We start from the raw sequence: 16,912 nt of genomic DNA, 5'->3' as shown, positions 1-16,912 counted from the left end.
CGACGTTGGGTTGCATTGATACACCCCAAGGTTTGCTTAGATTGAATCGCCCAGGCAGTCCAGACACTCATCCTTCAGCGAAGAATAGTGCCTTATGGTCTTCAGGGTACAGCCTTGCTGTCCTTGATTCGTCTGACTGGTCAACTGGTCGGTCACCTGACTTTAGTACAGACGGACTGACTGTGCATGTCCAGATCGAAGCTTTCAATATGGAACTTAGACGTAGTCTGAAGTTCTTGATGTCAAAGCATTCGAACCTCTCCTACCTGTTAACTTCTTGCATGTGATCAGGAAGGCCTTCTTCTAACCACCCTAGATACGACAAAGAGGGTTAGTGAAATTTTAAGCCATCGTCACAAGTTTTTTGGCTTTAGAGAACACAAGGCGGTGTGCTCTCTAAGCCTTCCGTTGTGGCCTAAGAATGGAAACCCGTTTTGTCCTTGGGCCAGGAGCTTGGAAGCAAGGATGGCACAAGTTAGTGGGCAGGAGCCAGAGAGAGTCCTGTGCCCTGTCGGGTCTCTCAAGTTTATCTACATAAAACCCAAGAAAGTCGAAGTCATTCGGGCAATCTGCAGTGTTCCGAAAAAGACCAGACTTGCCCATATCGAAGAACACCCTGGCTTTAGTGTTAAGGAGTTCTTTCAAAAATGCTCCTTCATTGTGTTTGCACAAAGATTTGAAATCTTTTTATCTGAATGCTCACGAGGTGAGGGCGCGGCCTCGGAAGCATTTCAACAGAGCATGGCACTCAGCAAACATCCTGAGTACCATGTTTTAGGCGAAGCAACTCTGTGTTCACTTCACACTCCCGCGAGATGTGAAGATGGCATATGAGATCTGCTGCTCGCTAGGGCCATACGTGTCTGCAGACACAATCTTGGGGGCAAGAAGTACCACTCATCCTATCCTGTAGAAAAATGGTTAGGAAGAGCTCTTAATTTAGTTGTTGAGTCGCCGTCAACGGTGACTTCTTAACTCTTAAGCCTTAGTTAAAACACCTTAACTTTGGCTAGGTTGGTCAGGTGGTGATATATATATAGTATATATATTTATTTTACTTCTTAGCCCTCATGGTATGGTCAATATGGTCTAGTCACGTCGTGGTCTCGCCCCTGTTGACAGATCATCTGGAGTGCACCAGCTATATAGGTCTCTACCTCGCTGGCAACTCTAGTAGCACAAGCAGACTTACGTGGCAGTAACCACGAAGCCAGCTATGCTAACAGGTGGAACCAAGATGTAAATCATCTGCATGCATTTGTTTCCCAAAATCCTTCTATTCTGTCCCTTCCCACCTCCAAAGGTGGGATTCAGCTATATATATATCTGACAGGTAAGTTTCATGAACAAAATGATATTGTTATGATACAATAAAGTTTGTTCATACTTACCTGCAGATATATATAATCAAGTACCCACCCACCTCCCCTCAGGGGACAGTGGAAATAAAAATTATGAATAGAAAATGGGAATGGTTCCTGATACCCGCCTCCCAGCGGCGGGAATGGGTACTAACCACCTGGCCGACCACTGCGTGTGTCGGAAGTTTTTAAAATTCTGTCGGACTTCAGAAAATACAGCTATATATATATCTGCCAGGTAAGTATGAACAAACTTTATTGTATCATAACAATATCATTTTGTTCATACTTACCTGGCAGATATATATAATCAAGTACCCACCCACCTCCCCTCAGGGGACAGTGGAAATAAAAATTATGAATAGAAAATGGGAATGGTTCCTGATACCCGCCTCCCAGCGGCGGGAATGGGTACTAACCACTTGGCCGACCACTGCGTGTGTCGGAAGTTTTTAAAATTCTGTCGGACTTCAGAAAATACAGCTATATATATATCTGCCAGGTAAGTATGAACAAACTTTATTGTATCATAACAATATCATATTTATTTCCATTGAATTCAATTGTGAATTAAAGGATCTTGGTTTCTCCACGCCCTCCGATTACCCGAGTGCCGGGACTGAAGGGCGTAAGTGCGGGAATTCATTTTCCCAAGAATGATCCTTGTATTGTGTATGCTCGGTGCCGAGGGCGGGAGAGCGCTCGCTCCGAGCTTATATTTTGGTTGGAAAAATGTGGTAGATGAAATCGTAAGTAAGTGCCCTTTTCATTTATATTTTTTTGACCTGTATGCTCGTTGCCGAGCGAATGCGCTCGGCACGAAAAACTTATTATGTGTGGAAGTGGAATCGCAAGTACAGTATTCTTTTTCATTTTCAATATATTATTTTGATTGTAGCAATACTCATTTTGGATCAGTTTCCGCTCTTACCCGGAAATTGATCCTTTCCCCTTTTTATTTGAATGAAGTGAAATCGCAAGTGCAGTTCTTTTTCATTTTCATATTTTATTGAGATTGCATTATTTACTTGGATCAATGTTTCCGCTATTCCCGGGAATTGATCCTTCCTCCCCTTTTTTTTTTTTTTGTATGAAGTGAAATCGCAAGCGCAGTATTCTTTTTCATTTTTCATATATATTTTGATTGCATCAATTCAATATGGATCAAGGTTTCCATTCATAATCAGGAATGGAGCCTTTTACCCTTGTGCTCGGTACCGAGGGCGCAAATGCGCTCGCGCCGAGCCCTTATTCATTGTGAAGTGGAATCGTAATGCAAGATTCTTTTCATATTATTCCTTTTTATTATTGATTGCATCAATATTATTTTGGTTCAAGTTCCGCTCAGTCAGGGAATTGATCCTTATGCCCTTGCATTCGGTGCCGAGGGCACGATTGCTCTCGGGCTCTTATTATTATTGTTGGGTACATGGGTGCTGTGCGGGGGTGGGGAACGAGAATTCCCCCCCCCCCCCCCCCCCCCCCCCCCCCCCCCCCCCCCGCTCAGCTCCCACAGATGACCCTTCCCCTTCGGGGGGGTGGGGGGGAGGTTATCTAGGTTCTTCTCCTCGCCCGATCAGTCGAGCGCGGGGAGGGCGCTCGTGCCGATATACAATTGTATTCGGGGTCTTCCGCTCGTTCGGTGTGGGGCTCACCCCCCCCGCCCCCCCCCCGCGCGAGGGGAATTCCCCCCCCCACTAATCACTACTACTGTTATTTCCGCAAATGCTATTGCCACGAGGGTGGACCTTGGTGAGGTATGGGCGTCCTTCGATTTGCAGGGCGTGCCTAGTGTCCAGGGGCGGCGGTTTCTATGTCTGGGCCTGCTGCGGTCACCCATGGAGTGGAGACCACGACAACGATATCGACTCCAGGTGACGACATCCCTCCTCACCTGGTGTACTCGCCTCACGTGGTAACAGTCTTGCCTACAGCCGCTGTGAAGTGCCGTTCGCCGTACCGAGAGGGGGGCGTGCCGCCGCCGCTCGTGGTTGCCGCGCTGCCGCCGACACACTTTCGCTGCCCTAGAGCTCGCCCCTGGACCTGCCGCCGGTACCAGGATGTTGCTGGCTGCTGCTCCACCTCCTGTGTTTCCGGTGCTGCCTGCCGTACCTGCCGATTCTGTACTGACTGTCCATGCAGTTGCTGTGCTGGCTGTCCCTGCCGTTGCTGCGCTGGCTGTCCCTGCCGTTGCTGCGCTGGCTGTCCCTGCCGATGCTGTGCTGGCTGTGCCTGCTGTTCCTGAGATGCCCATACCTGCTGACGTCGTCCCTGTTCGTGGTGGTACTACCCCAGACTTTGGTCTGTCTGTACAGGTGCGTCCGGGCCCTGTGGCTTCGGCTACAGCAGCCCCGGCTCCGCCCTGGAGGGCAGATCTTACGTCTGTCCTGAGGAAGCTGACGAAGAAGAGGAGGAACGTTGCCTTCATCTTCTTCATCGTCGTCGGCTGCCGCCTCTTCCCCTTCGACTTCTAAGGCTTCACAGCCGAGGAAGAAGAGGTTGCCTCCTCCCTCCTAAGAAGTCTCCCTCGGAGGCTTCTCGGGACCCGTCTCACCTCGTGGGGGATGGGAGGGTTCCTTCCGCTGGTCCCTCCTGCTCCTTCGGGAGCGGGGCCCGTCTCTTCTTCCGCAAGGAAGAAAGACTACGGGGACCAGAGGGGTACCGGCTAACACCGGTACTTCCTCGCCGGGTGTCAGTGGTTCTGCCACTGCATCAGGGTCCGTCTCGGCCTCTCGTTCGCGGGAGGTACCGAGTGTACGGTCGCCTACCAGCGACCGTGCAGCCAGGAACCAGACCTCTGAGCCCGCTCAGCGTCAGGTTCACGGCACGGAGCGGAAGACTGGTGACAGCCGCTCACGCGACTCTCACCAGACCAGCTCTCGCTCTCGCGGCGACCAGCTGGCTACCCGGGATGACGTTGACGGTCCACGACCAGCCACAGGCTGAGGCTGGGAAGAGGTCCCCCCCCCCCCGTTCGCCGGTGCCAGCCACGGCTGGAACCAGCGACGTGACGTGCCGTGAGGACAAGCACCGGTCTCACTGTGACAGTGGAGCCTGCAGGTCGCCTGACCGTCGCTCTCACAGAGAGCGATCGGGTACGGCAACCAGCAACCAGCTCTTCTGACATCGAGATCGGGGCCGCTGTGCTCAGTCCAGCCGTTCTCCACAGCGAGACGGTTCGACCAGGCCTGCAGCTCGATCGCCACCGCGGGTTGACGATCACCTGCAGCCCTCCAAGCCTGCTGGTTCTGCCAGCGAGCGAGGAGGGTGCGTCAGGTCTGCCTCTCCCGTACCTTCAACCTCCTCGGGTTACACCGGGAGGAGCGAGGGTATTGAGGAGTGATCGTGAGGGGTGCGCCCTCATGATCCCACCACGACGCCCTACGTGCCAGGCACGGTTTCTTGGACCGGCCAGGACGTATGCGCAAGTGGATGGAGAAGACCGAGGAGGGCTGTCGCTGTTCCCCCTTCTTAGGAGGAAGGTTCTCGGAATATGCTCTTGTTCGAAGGGCTTAACGGTCCTACTCTGCAAGATGCTGTGACTTCCGAGATCCAGAGGAACTTTGCCGAGGTTATGGCGCTGATTCGTCAGCACAACCACCTCGGGGGAAGGATCGCCGCTCCCACCCAGCAGAGCCACGTCTCGGCTCGAGTCGTTTTGGGGCCCGAGAGGGAACCCAAATCGACGGTGGTCTGCCGCGATCGGAGCTTGCCGACTGTGTTGAACCAGGTAGTCTCTCGTCTCCGGACAAGAAGGCTCTCTCAGTTCTGGCCGGTCGAACAAGCTACTTCACCTCCTCTACTGCGACAGAGGCGTTTTTACGTGTCTTCGGACACCGTATTTGAATACCCCTTCGGTCCTCCTGAGAGGTTTCGACCTCGACGAGGACTGGAATGAGTCGGAGGACGGTATCGGCTCTCTCCTGTCAGGTGTCGATCAGCCCCACCCAGACGACGTTTCACAGTGTCGGCAGACCCTTACCTACAGTATGAGTTCGTAACCCCCTCCTCGGGAAAACGTTTTCTCCTGACGATACGTTTTCCCAGGCTCTGAGAGGCATCGCCGTAAGGCGATGGCTGCTCCTTTTCTTCTCCAACTGCTAGTTCCGCTGGGAAGGTGAGCAGTATCCAATTCCTCCCCATTCCCTCTCTCCTTACGGCTACGAGGGAAAGGGGAGGGATCTTACAGAGATTTCTCTGTAAGATCCCACGTTAGGGCTGCGCTACCGGGGGGGACCTTCGGGTCCCTACCTGACGTAAGCCCCGGTCGTGGAGGAGGATCCTGCCCCTTTCTCGATTTCTACGGGAATCGAGGAGGACCACCAGTCCGATATCGTTTGACGAATTCGGTGGGGGTTTCGCAAGAGTGCTTAGAATTCTACGGAATTTCTAGCGCACTCAGTGTTCGAGTTTTTTACGATCTCCAAACACTTAGGCGAGACCACGGTCCAAAGTGAGCGAGAATCCCCGATAATTGTTACACGATAATCGGGAACCTCGCTTATGCTCGAATTTCTGTAATTTCTAGCATTTGGAAGAAGAACTGCTGCTGAAAGAAGAGTATCTCACAGTAGGCGATTAACCTGGAATAGAGAAGAACGGACGGGAACAACTTCCAGTTTGGCTTGAACTATCGTCTTCGGTATTCTGTTCACCATTGAAGCTTTCCTTTGGGAAAGACTTCTCCTTCACTCTCTTGACTAGAGAACGAAGGCGGTCGATCTCCAATCCTTATTCTCCATTCCTCGAGGGGAAAGAATTTAGGATGGAGGTCGTGGTACAGAACCTACAAATATACTACGTATATTACCCTCGCGACATGATTCTTTTAACAGTTGAATTGTCCGGGGTAGGCGCATACCGTAGTTAACTCTACGGTTTGTGACCGAGACAAATTGTATCTTAATTGAACTGCAACTCGGGTTGCCTGCAACCTCCAGCAGTTATCAGTTTCGATTTTAGATACTTGGTATTGTCACGACAACACCAAATCAGCTTTTGTATTTACCGAAATCCGTTTCGTTTAAATATAATTGCTCGAGCGTATTCTTTATGCTCGATGGTTCTAGCCGAAAACGCATTCTTCGTGGAAGGGATTAACTGGCAACTCAGGATGACGAGTCACGAGAGCTACTGCGTATTGAACTGCTGATAGCAGCTCAGTATCAGCTAGGTCTCCGAGATGCACGGTCGGTTAGTCTCTCTCTCCCCTGGATTGATTGACTACCGACCGTATCTCTACCCAACAATCATGGACTTAGGTCTCTGATTAACGGGGATTCTCGCAATAATGAAGGACCATCTACTGCTGTGAAGCTCGATTTCATCGCCTTCGACATTATCTCTTGACTCTTTCATCTTTCTGTTTACCGCACGGTGACAGAAGTCTGTACTAGTCTCTCGCTGCATCGCACCGCGATAATGCGAATGATTTTTGCAGACATCTGAGTTTGTCTTCAAAATATCTCGTATTCGTAGGTGTGCAATTATTTCATTGTTCGCCCCGAATTAAACAGATGTGTCAGAAGACATCGCCCTACTCTCCGACCTGACAGCTCTACTTCCAAATGTTCAGCCCATGAGAAGCAGTTCTTCAGGCAGTATTTCCCAATGTGTCTTCATTACTGAAAAGCGCTCCGCTTTTATTGCAACTACGATCCTCACCGGACAGCAATAATGAATCAAGGGTTAGCGTTCTCAGTCTTTGTAGCACAGGTTCAGAATCTTGAGAATCCTTCTCTCGGTTCAGCTGTGAAGACGTAGGTTGCATTTTCTGTACACCTTCGTCTTCAACGACACATAGTGTTGTTTCTCCTTAGCTGAGAATCAACTATACTATGAGATATCTTGCCATCAGGGACCTCGGTCTCTAGAAGGCAATTGACTTTCGCCTGTTGGGCACATGCCTTAAGAGAATCATCACCTCGCCTTCTGGCATCGGTGACGAACAAATTATTTGTTTAGTCTCTTGGCATAACCCTTTTAAGGCGAAGGTCACGTGACTTGCTCGGTGCTTGGACAACTTGCCTCCTACCGAACGCAGTCAGTCGGCAGCTGTCAGAGCGCCCAAGTCAGTTACGAACTTCGCTGTGGACTTAGTTCGGTTGTTCCATAACAGTCTTTTCTTTCGTCCCTAAACGGCTTGTCACAGTACCCATAACCATCGACATCCCACCATTGAGTGTCGGTGTCCTATCCACTACCGAGAAGAAGAACTTCACTGCATGGGGATGGGAAGAGAATGTGACACTTCGCTGCAGACGGATCGACCAGTATATGGGTACAGGACATCACCGAAGTCGAAGAAGAGGGATAGGTCATACGACCATTCCCTTCTTTTCCTCTGAGGTAATTGCATGACTTTTTCCTGCGAAGTCAAGCATCCAGGGGATGGGGATTCGTGACGCTCTATTTCGTACCGACTTCATAGCGAAGACTCAGAACCCTTCGGTTCCTGACGATCGGTTAGAGTCTTTCACAATCCCCTCCCTAATGGACTTCACCGCCTTCGATGCGAAGGAGATGCTGCTTTGTCCTGTGAAAGCGCGACCGCGCTTTCTGAAGAAACTCGACATCCCAGGCTGAGTGTTGAAGACTCTTCGTCAGCACCAAGAGGACCTAGAAGTACACTCCCTCGAGTTACACAAGAACTTTCTCCGTGGCGCAGGTACTGAAGGCAGGGGTCTGGTACAACCAGACCACTGGCAACCTCCTTTTACCTTTTGGATATTGCCCACAGGTCCTTGGATCGTTTTCCTTGGGACCCGTGGTGGCTGCTCCACACGTTTGTGTAGCTAACCCAGACCCTAGCAGGCTGAACAGCATCGAGTCCTGGTGTGACTGTAAGAACAGATAAGTGAATGAGAGAGTGACTGGCTTCTCTTCCTATCTTTTTCTCCCCTCTACCTGTGGGTAGAGGGTATGGTCATCACCTTGCTGGATAAGGACGAGATGCAGGTGAGCTACTCGACAGAGCCCCATCCTACCCTTTCACTAGGGATGGGAGCGAATATCCACCACTTTCCTCCTACAAGGGGGGGGGAAGTGGATGCCAACAAGAGACAAACCATAACTTTATGTTGCCTCTTGCAAATAGGAACTTGTTCTTGTTTGCTGGTACGAAGAGATACGCTTGCCTCTCTCTTAGTACTTGGTCCAGAGGTCTGACCATTGATCCTGCGGTGCACACCCCGATCAATCGGACAGAGGCTTGGATCCTCCCTCGCTCTTACGACCAGGGAGGCATTCCAAGTTGGGCGAAACACCAGTCTGTTTACAAAAGACTCAGATTCCTCCCACCAAGAAGTGAGTCTTCCTATTGTAAAAGGACCGAAGGTTTGTATGCCGTGTCGGAACAAATGACAATTGTCCAAAATTGCATTTTTCCTAACTATACAAACCTGAGGTCCTTTTACACATAGTCCCACCTCATGCCACCCCTCACTCTGCAGTTTTTGCTTGGGCCAAAAGCAAAAGTGATTTGTTTACCTCCCAGTCGCGCGCGTGCGCCTGTCGGACAAGCAGTTAACTACCGAACCCCTTGTTCGAAAGCTTACGACCTATCCAGCTGCCGCTAGTACCTTCCTATTGTAAAAGGACCTCAGGTTTGTATAGTTAGGAAAATTGCAATTTTGGACAAATTGTCATTTTCTTGGGCTAAATCTGCACACCACTACATATCAAAGGGAACTACGACATTTTTTGGGCTCTTCAATTGTTTATCAGTGTTGCCAACTGGTATGTGTTTACCCTCCAAACTGGGTATAAGACTTACACAAAACCGGGGAAATAAGTGAAATTAGCGTATCTATTTGTAGTATATATACATATTACCTACATCAATTTTATCATTACTGCCTTACTATGACAACTAGAATTCATGGAAACAGTTTGTAAATGCATCGGCGTATGTGTGAAGCTCTACTAGATTGGCAACGATGAGTCATTTTTTCGTCGCGTCATCAGCTCGTAAGTACATCAGAAATATTTGTAATTTTTTGGGGTTAATTTGGTTGCAAAAAAGGGATAATAGATATGAATTAAATTAACATTTTGAAGTAACAAAATAAAGTTAACTAAATAATGAGTAAAGTAAACATTAAGGGTAATAAAGCTTTGCACCTCATAAACCGTGTACTCGTGTGCTGCCCGTAACTGTGTTTGTGGAGTGAGCGCCTAGGAACCAGGAACCGCAACGTGGTTCTAGTGCAATTTAGAGTGAATTAAGACCAAAATGTTTATAATTACAATCAAATAAGCACTGTGGAGTTTCAGTAAGTTTGTATTTTTTTTATGTCATAGCTTTCCTTGAAACAGTTTTGCCTTATGACGTGTACATATATTTTGTCAAGATGGCTAAAGAACTAGTCCCACTTTATTAGAGTCCCTCGCTGACAGTTTTAGGATTTAAAGATGATATGGTAGCTTTGACATTAATGGTTGTCTCAAATTGTGGTGAATGTTAGTATATTTTTATTATTCTTGAATACTAAACTTTCAGCCAAAGCAAAAGAATTTATTGGTAAAATTTGGTTTTAGATGATGACAGCGTGGACAACTACGAAAGTGGCGATGACGACGAAACTGTTGGTGAGGATGACAATGCTGAACAATTTGATGTTACGCTTCCATCCAGCACACACAGTAAAAAGTACTGTGTTATGTTAAAACTTTATTAATAACCTTGACACCTGGTATTCAGCCAAATATTGTTTGAACATGTAATTTGTGGTATACGTATTTAAAATCATCCCTTCATATTCCATTATGACATGATCAGTGGGGGGGGGAACTAGACTCCCCATTAGGAGGGTAAGTTGCCATTAAGTAGCATCTTAAGTGGTATGGCATTACTGAAGGTTGTTTGTGGTGCCCGTGCGGCCCCTATACGTGTAAAAGAAGGCCCATACGTTTATTTTTCACCAGCTTTTTAGCATTGTACCTTACCCCCATTCCTGCACCCTTTCTTCCTTCTTACTATCCCAACTCCCACTTTACACCGTCCCACTAAATGGGACAAATTATGAAAAAGAGGTTGGAGCCTAATTTGTATAAGTCATAACTTAGACTCTCTACGATCACTGTCTCAAAATCACTCACGGTGGCTAAGTGCTTGTACTTTCGTTACTTTTATCTCTTTTGAAAGTACTGTTTTGGCAATACAGGTCTCCCATCCTGACTGGGCAAAAGTGGACGTCATTTTCTGTCTAGAGTCCCACACCAAATGTTATTATTTTCCTCGCTAACACCTGACCCCACTTACAGCCTCTGGTCAGGGACCTATGTTGGTACAAAGTCCAATGTAATCTAAATGCAACCACCATGTGATTCTTTGAAAGAAGTGGGCGTTGATGCTGAGTTAAATCTCATTCATTCTCTTGCTCCCAAATAGGGATTTCTGCTAATTAATAATTACTGTAATCAGAAATGTGGTGGAAAAAGTATCTTAAAAAATAAGTAGAATTTTTCATTCAGGCAATTTACATAAAATGTGAGTTCCTTCCTCCACCAGCATTGTTCTTACAGCTCATGGACTGGGAAACGTAAAGAATGTTCTTGACTGATTAAAAAAACTAATGCAATCTGTCAGTGTATGAACAATACCAACTGACTGTTATTCTCTTTCATCAGTGTTTGAAGTGTTTGAGTCTATTCATGGCACACAAAAAGACTGATGATTTCTGAATAAATTTATTTTGATTTTGGAGCGTTATGTCTGCGTACAGTAATGGAAGCCTTTTTTATTATTTTTTTAATCCTTCTTCATTTCAGTATTTGGGAGAAACACAGGAATTGAGAGGACGTACAATGCAGGATGAGAACGACTACATCACAATACCCTTGTTACATGATAACAATCTCCTGATGAATCTAGTCCTAGTGCCTACCCAGACTTTGCCCATGACTGTCTTTCACCCACTGAATATATCTATGTTGAGAAATGTTATTGCGAAGGATCGCACATTCGGAATTGTACATACAAAGTAAGTAGGTAACTTTTTTTTCCTTTTTCATATTTCCGTTTGACCCTTAGTGCTTCTTATCCTTTCCTTGGACAGTAGTTGATTTGTAATGTTTTAAGTACAACTTGTGATAACTTGGGTTATGACATTTTAAATAAGAAATGGTATTTTGTTCATGAAACTTACCTGTCAGATATATATATAGCTGTATTTTTCCGAAGTCCGACAGAATTTTCAAAAAAACCTCCCGGCACACGCAGTGGTCGGACCAGGTGGTTAGTACCCATTCCCGCCGCTGGGAGGCGGGTATCAGGAACCATTCCCGTTTTCTATTCATAATTTTTCTGTCGCCGGTACTGGAAACACCTGTTTTCAGTACCTCCGTCTTAGGATTTTGGAAAATTCATTGCCGCTAAGTATCCTGATTGTCTTTTGATTTATTTACTTGGATTTGTGGCTAGGCATACGCTATCTTAAATTGATTTGAATTTGATTCATTTTCGCATAAGATATCTGAATCTAGTTAGGCTAGTTTCAGAGGGTGTTGTCTGCAAAGATAGGGTGTGGCTACCGAAAGCTTCGGTATATCCGCCCTTAGTATGCACGAGGGGTATGGGTCTTGCTTCTTTGTGGAGACTTTGTCTAATTCCGTAAGAAAGAAGTATGATTCGTATGTACGCAATTAATCAGCAAACAGAAGTCAGGGTAGTGAACCTGCTAATCTACCTGTAGACTTCTTTTTGCCTAACCCTGTAGTATGGCCTACGGGCTATGAATATGTCTGCGAGAGGTGCTCGCTTAAAACAGTGTCTGGAGAGGGTATTGCCCTTTCTCTGATACTCTCTCGATTCGTAACTTAGAATCGAAAGTGCATGCTTTAGAGAGCAAAAGTGAAGTGGCTAAGTGCAGTGACAGTGCCCCTTGTGTAGTGGAGGGTGCGTCAGATCGGCCTTATTTCGCCTCTAGGCCGGGACCTCTGCTTGACTCCCAGGAACAGGGAGAGAGCATGTCGAAAGCCGAAGGAGGGTTACAAGGAACACCCCCACCGAATCTGACGTGCCTTCGGCAGACCTGAAGATACTCCCAGGCTGCCAAAGTGCGTGCATGTGCACGAATCCTGAAGGATTGCTTCTCGTCCTCCGAAGCGTCCTCCCCGCGCAGGGGTTGGAGCTTTCGGAAGGACTCGCGCCCTCTGAATAGAAGCCTTATAGAGGAGGACGCTTCACGTTTCTCTCTCTCTCTCTCTCGTCATGCGTTTCAGTGAGAAGTAATCAAGGCGGGGAACGTCGCCTAGAAAACATGTATACGTCTTTCCATCCGAGAAATACGAAAAATAGAAGTCGTGGTAATTGTAGCAGGATGCTTTTGAGTGCAAACGTCCGAGCTTTGTTCTGTGAATAAGAAGGCGTTCCCTCGCCCCTCGTATTCTTACACGATCAACCCTTCTCCTGAGACTGCTTCGTGCAGTCGGATTTTTCTCCGAGATGTATCTCGCTCTTCCCTGAAGGCAGTTTCTCTCGCTTGTTTTGTCGCCTGTCAGGAGCGTGACGCTTTTCTGCACGCTTCTTTGGACGCTCGGCTTGGACGGGACGCTCGGATGGACGCCAGGCGCGCGCGGGTGCACGCCAAGCGCGCGCCAGTGGACGCCAAGCACGCGCCATGGACGCCCGAGCCGTGCGCCAGTGGACGCCGAGCGCGCGCCAGTGGACCGCCGAGCGCGCGCCCAGTGGACGCCGAGCGCGCGCCAGTGGACGCGAAGGCCCAATAGGCGCGCCAGTGGACGCCGAGCCGCGCGCCAGTGGATGCCGAGCGTTGCACCAGCGCACGCCAGGTGTGTCGCCTGGCTGAACGTTTCTGTTGAACTCTTCAAGCTCTTGTTTCAGATTTGGGCCTAAAGAATTTTTACCTCTACCTTCGGTGATACCTTCTACCTCACCTGCAAAGAATGTGAAGTAAGCAGTGCTTCGGAGGAAGCTTAAAGTGAACAGGCAACTTCGTCTTCGAAACCCAGCAAGACATCGGGTTTCGTGAATTCAAGAGGTCTCTGTCAATTAATATTGCTTTTCGCAAAGGTGGATGGAGTTAAGGAAAGCTCAAGGGAAGATCTCGTTTGCTCTACCGCAGTCAAGACTTTGTGATAAGGCAGTTACGGGTTATGTAAAAGCTCGACGTCCTGCACGTCATGACGCTCGACTACGTTCGGTAGGATTTTTGGAAAAGCACTCATCAAGAGGACGCTCTTCAGGAAAGCGCAAGACAGGACTTCCTTTGCCATACTGCCAATAAATTTAAGTTGCAAGCTTTTTAGTCCATCTGAAAGGGCTTTTCAGATGATAGATTTTGTTAGTTCCTAAGTTCGGGACTACGCTGCCGAAGTTGAACATCGCGTCCTACCTGCCGAAAGCCCAGTCTCTTATCAGGATTCTTGCCCCTTCCTCGATTGATATGCTCAACTTCCTGGATTACGTTTTATCATTCAGTGACTTTCCCCCATTGACAATATACTATCGTTTTGTCAAGTAAGTGTGGGTATCCCCTCATTGACACAAAAATATCTCTTTGTCCCGTAAATGGGTTAGTTCTCATTGACAAACATCTCAATAACTTTATATTGCGTAAGCGGATAAGCTCTTTTTGACAAGATTCGGAAGAGCCCTCATTCATCAATCGCAGACTCGTACAAGTAATAGACTTGTAGACTACATCAATGAACGCTTATGTCCAATAACATAAGAAGCTTGAGCTATCCGCTTCGATTCTCTAAGATTTGTTCAATAAACTTGCCTGTTCAGATATGTATGTAGCTGTGTTTCCATTCAGCTATAGATATGTCTGCCAAGTAAGTATGAACAAACTTTTATTGTATCATAACAATTTCATATTTTTGCCTTGCGTTATTTTACTACTGGTTGGTTCAAGTCATATACGCTTGCTGTAGTACCTCTTCGGATGACAACCGAGAGGTCTATTGTCTTTTATTTTAAGGGCATTTAATCGTTACTTCCTGCAGCCTACCAGGAGTTTCCGATTTTTCTTTTACCGTTGTATGATAGTGTTATGATGACACAAACCCACTTCTATGTTTAGCGCCTTCTGTTTCGCTTAAATATACCAGCTTGAGAGTCTCTTTCTGCTCAAAAATAACGGACCTATTTCTTCGTAGAATAGAGTAGCTGGCAACCCACGCATAACGGTAAGAGATGACGAATGTAAGCTGCTGTCACTGTCCTCCAGTCCAACCGAGCCAGTCTCGGCTCATTCACTGTCATGCGCGGTAGGTTATGTCTCTCTCTCCTGCGGGATTGACTGACTAACCGCATCTCTGTGCTGGCGGTTACGTCTCTCTCTCCTGCGGGATTGACTGACTAACTGTATCTCTGCCCTACAATCACGGACTTTAGCCTAAGATTGAGGGGATTTCTTACATGAATGAATAAACATTGCATTCGTTTTGCCTTACTATGTTCAACAGAGATATCTCTTAATCCTTTCGGTGCTCGTTACCGCACGTTATAGGACTACGAGTCTACCGCAACATTGCACTATTATATGATGCTCTCCTGCTTAGGCAAAGCGCAGCCTTATTAGGGAAGTAAGCATACTCGGGGAGGGAATGGATGAGCTTGCTGGGGACCATTTCCTTCCTGAAGAAGTTTGTTTCCCTGAATAGACTGCAATTCAGACCTCTACAGTTTTTTCCTACCGGGAAACTGAAATTTTATTCAAGATCTAGGAATGATTCTGAACATCTCTCAGTGCGTCAAGTATCACCTGAGGTGATAGTAAGAAGGTGCCGGACATCTGGATAGGGTTTCAGATGTCCAGGATCATAATCTGAAGAAGTAGAAGCAATTCGGTCGTCCCTCCAGTCCTCGAAATGAGTTTTTGGAACCAGTGGTCCAGATCAACTCTGATATTCCACAGCTCTCTCATATCTTAAGAAGTATCTTCTCTCGGTCCCTGTTCGAGTTTACGAGAAGGAGCCTATTATAACAACAGGCGTAGAATGTAACGATCCTCTAGAGGTTCGTTACAGGATTGCAAAAGTCCGTACGAATTGTCTCGATCGACGCAGCAACTACTGACTTCCGAGTGGAATCTTTCTTTAGAAGTATGTTGAGAGTTGTGGAGACTTAGGGACGTCCTTCATTCATCTCTTCGCTATGTTGAGGACGAAGAGGCTTCTTCTTCTCTGCTCCCTTATTCTCGATCCGGGATCGGGTACCATTAAACGCCATCTTATGATATTGAACGGGGATGGATGTTTAGTCTCTTTTCCCCTTTTTCAAACGCTTAGGAAATGTAATAAGATGATTTATGACGTCACAGGGAGCGACAATGACGCCTGATCGCCCCATGTTGGCCTTCAGGATCCTGGATTCACAGAGTCAACGTCTTCCTAGTTCACTTTCCAAGGGATCTTTTCGAGAGAGTCGGTCTACTCTAACACGAAAGGTACCTATAACCTCTCCGCTCTGAGTCTGACTACATTCAGACTATCGAGATGTTGACAGGAATAAGATTACCGTCTTCCCTTTCTGTCTGAAGAATGGGATAAGCTGGCAGTCACAACTATTAAAGAATACGCAAATATGTTTGTTGACGGTCTTTGGCTCAGAGATTTGCTTCTGTCAAACAACAAAGCCCTTCACGATCTTTGAGTTCTGTGGAATCTCGAAACTCGCTCACACTACTTTTTGTCTCACCTGTTTCTCGGAGTCAGACACTCGTGCGAGATCAGGCGACATATAGTAGCCCAGAGTTTCTTGTTGACGAAGTCGGTTGCGTTTTTACATCCCCGATGATCGTGTAACATGAGACCAGGTTGGACTGTCAGGCATTCTTCCTTCAGGACTGAATCGCCTTTTTGCTCCTTGCTCCTTTTCTCCTGCCAACCAGAAAAGCTCAAGTCCGGAGTTGCTTCGGGAGTTGATTCGCTGACGCGACGTTGGGGTTTGCGTTGATACCCCCCCCAAAGTTGCTTAGATTGAATCGCCCAGGCAGTCCAGACACTCATCCTTCACCGAAAGAATCAGTGCCTTATGGTCTTCAGGGTACAGCCTGCTGTCCCTTGATTCGTCTGACTGGTCAACTGGTCGGTCACCTGTCTTAGTACAGATGGACTGACTGTGCATGTCCAGATCGAAGCTTTCAATATGGAACTTAGACGTAGTCTGAAGTTCTTGATGTCAAAGCATTCGAACCTCTCCTACCTGTTAACTTCTTGCATGTGATCTGGAAGGCCTTCTTCTAACCACCCTAGATACGACAAAGAGGGTTAGTGAGATTTTAAGCCACATCGTTCACCCAAGTTTTGGCTTTAGAAGAGAACACAAGGCGGTGGTAGCTCCTCTAAGCCTTCCGTTGTGGCCTAAGAATGGAAACCCGTCTTGTCCTTGGGCCAGGAGCTTGGAATCAAGGATGGCACAAGTTAGTGGGCAGGAGCCAGAGAGAGTCCTGTGCCCTGTCGGGTCTCTCAAGTTTTATCTACGTAAAACTCAAGAAAGTCGAAGTCATTCGGGCAATCTGCAGTGTTCCGAAAAGACCAGACTTGCCCATATCGCAAAGAACACCCTGGCTTTAGTGTTA

General features: G+C 47.4%; 1 protein-coding gene and 1 long non-coding RNA gene across 2 annotated transcripts in view; one reads left to right on the top strand and one right to left on the bottom strand.

Moving 5' to 3' along the window:
- The window catches only part of LOC135224664 (protein cereblon-like), a 105,584-nt gene that overhangs the window by 52,980 nt on the left and 35,692 nt on the right, over positions 1–16,912 (bottom strand). The window lies entirely within an intron of this gene.
- The window catches only part of LOC135225048 (uncharacterized), a 28,199-nt gene continuing 22,425 nt past the window's right edge, over positions 11,139–16,912 (top strand). Inside the window, exon 1 of the long non-coding RNA XR_010316895.1 lies at positions 11,139–11,344. This is a non-coding gene — a long non-coding RNA (uncharacterized LOC135225048). The remainder of the gene's footprint in view (positions 11,345–16,912) is intronic.

This window comes from Macrobrachium nipponense, chromosome 12, assembly GCF_015104395.2.
Source record: "Macrobrachium nipponense isolate FS-2020 chromosome 12, ASM1510439v2, whole genome shotgun sequence".
Taxonomy (NCBI): Eukaryota; Metazoa; Arthropoda; class Malacostraca; order Decapoda; family Palaemonidae; genus Macrobrachium; species Macrobrachium nipponense.
The sequence above is the reverse complement of the archived record's forward strand: the minus strand, read 5'-3'. Positions and strand labels throughout refer to the sequence as shown.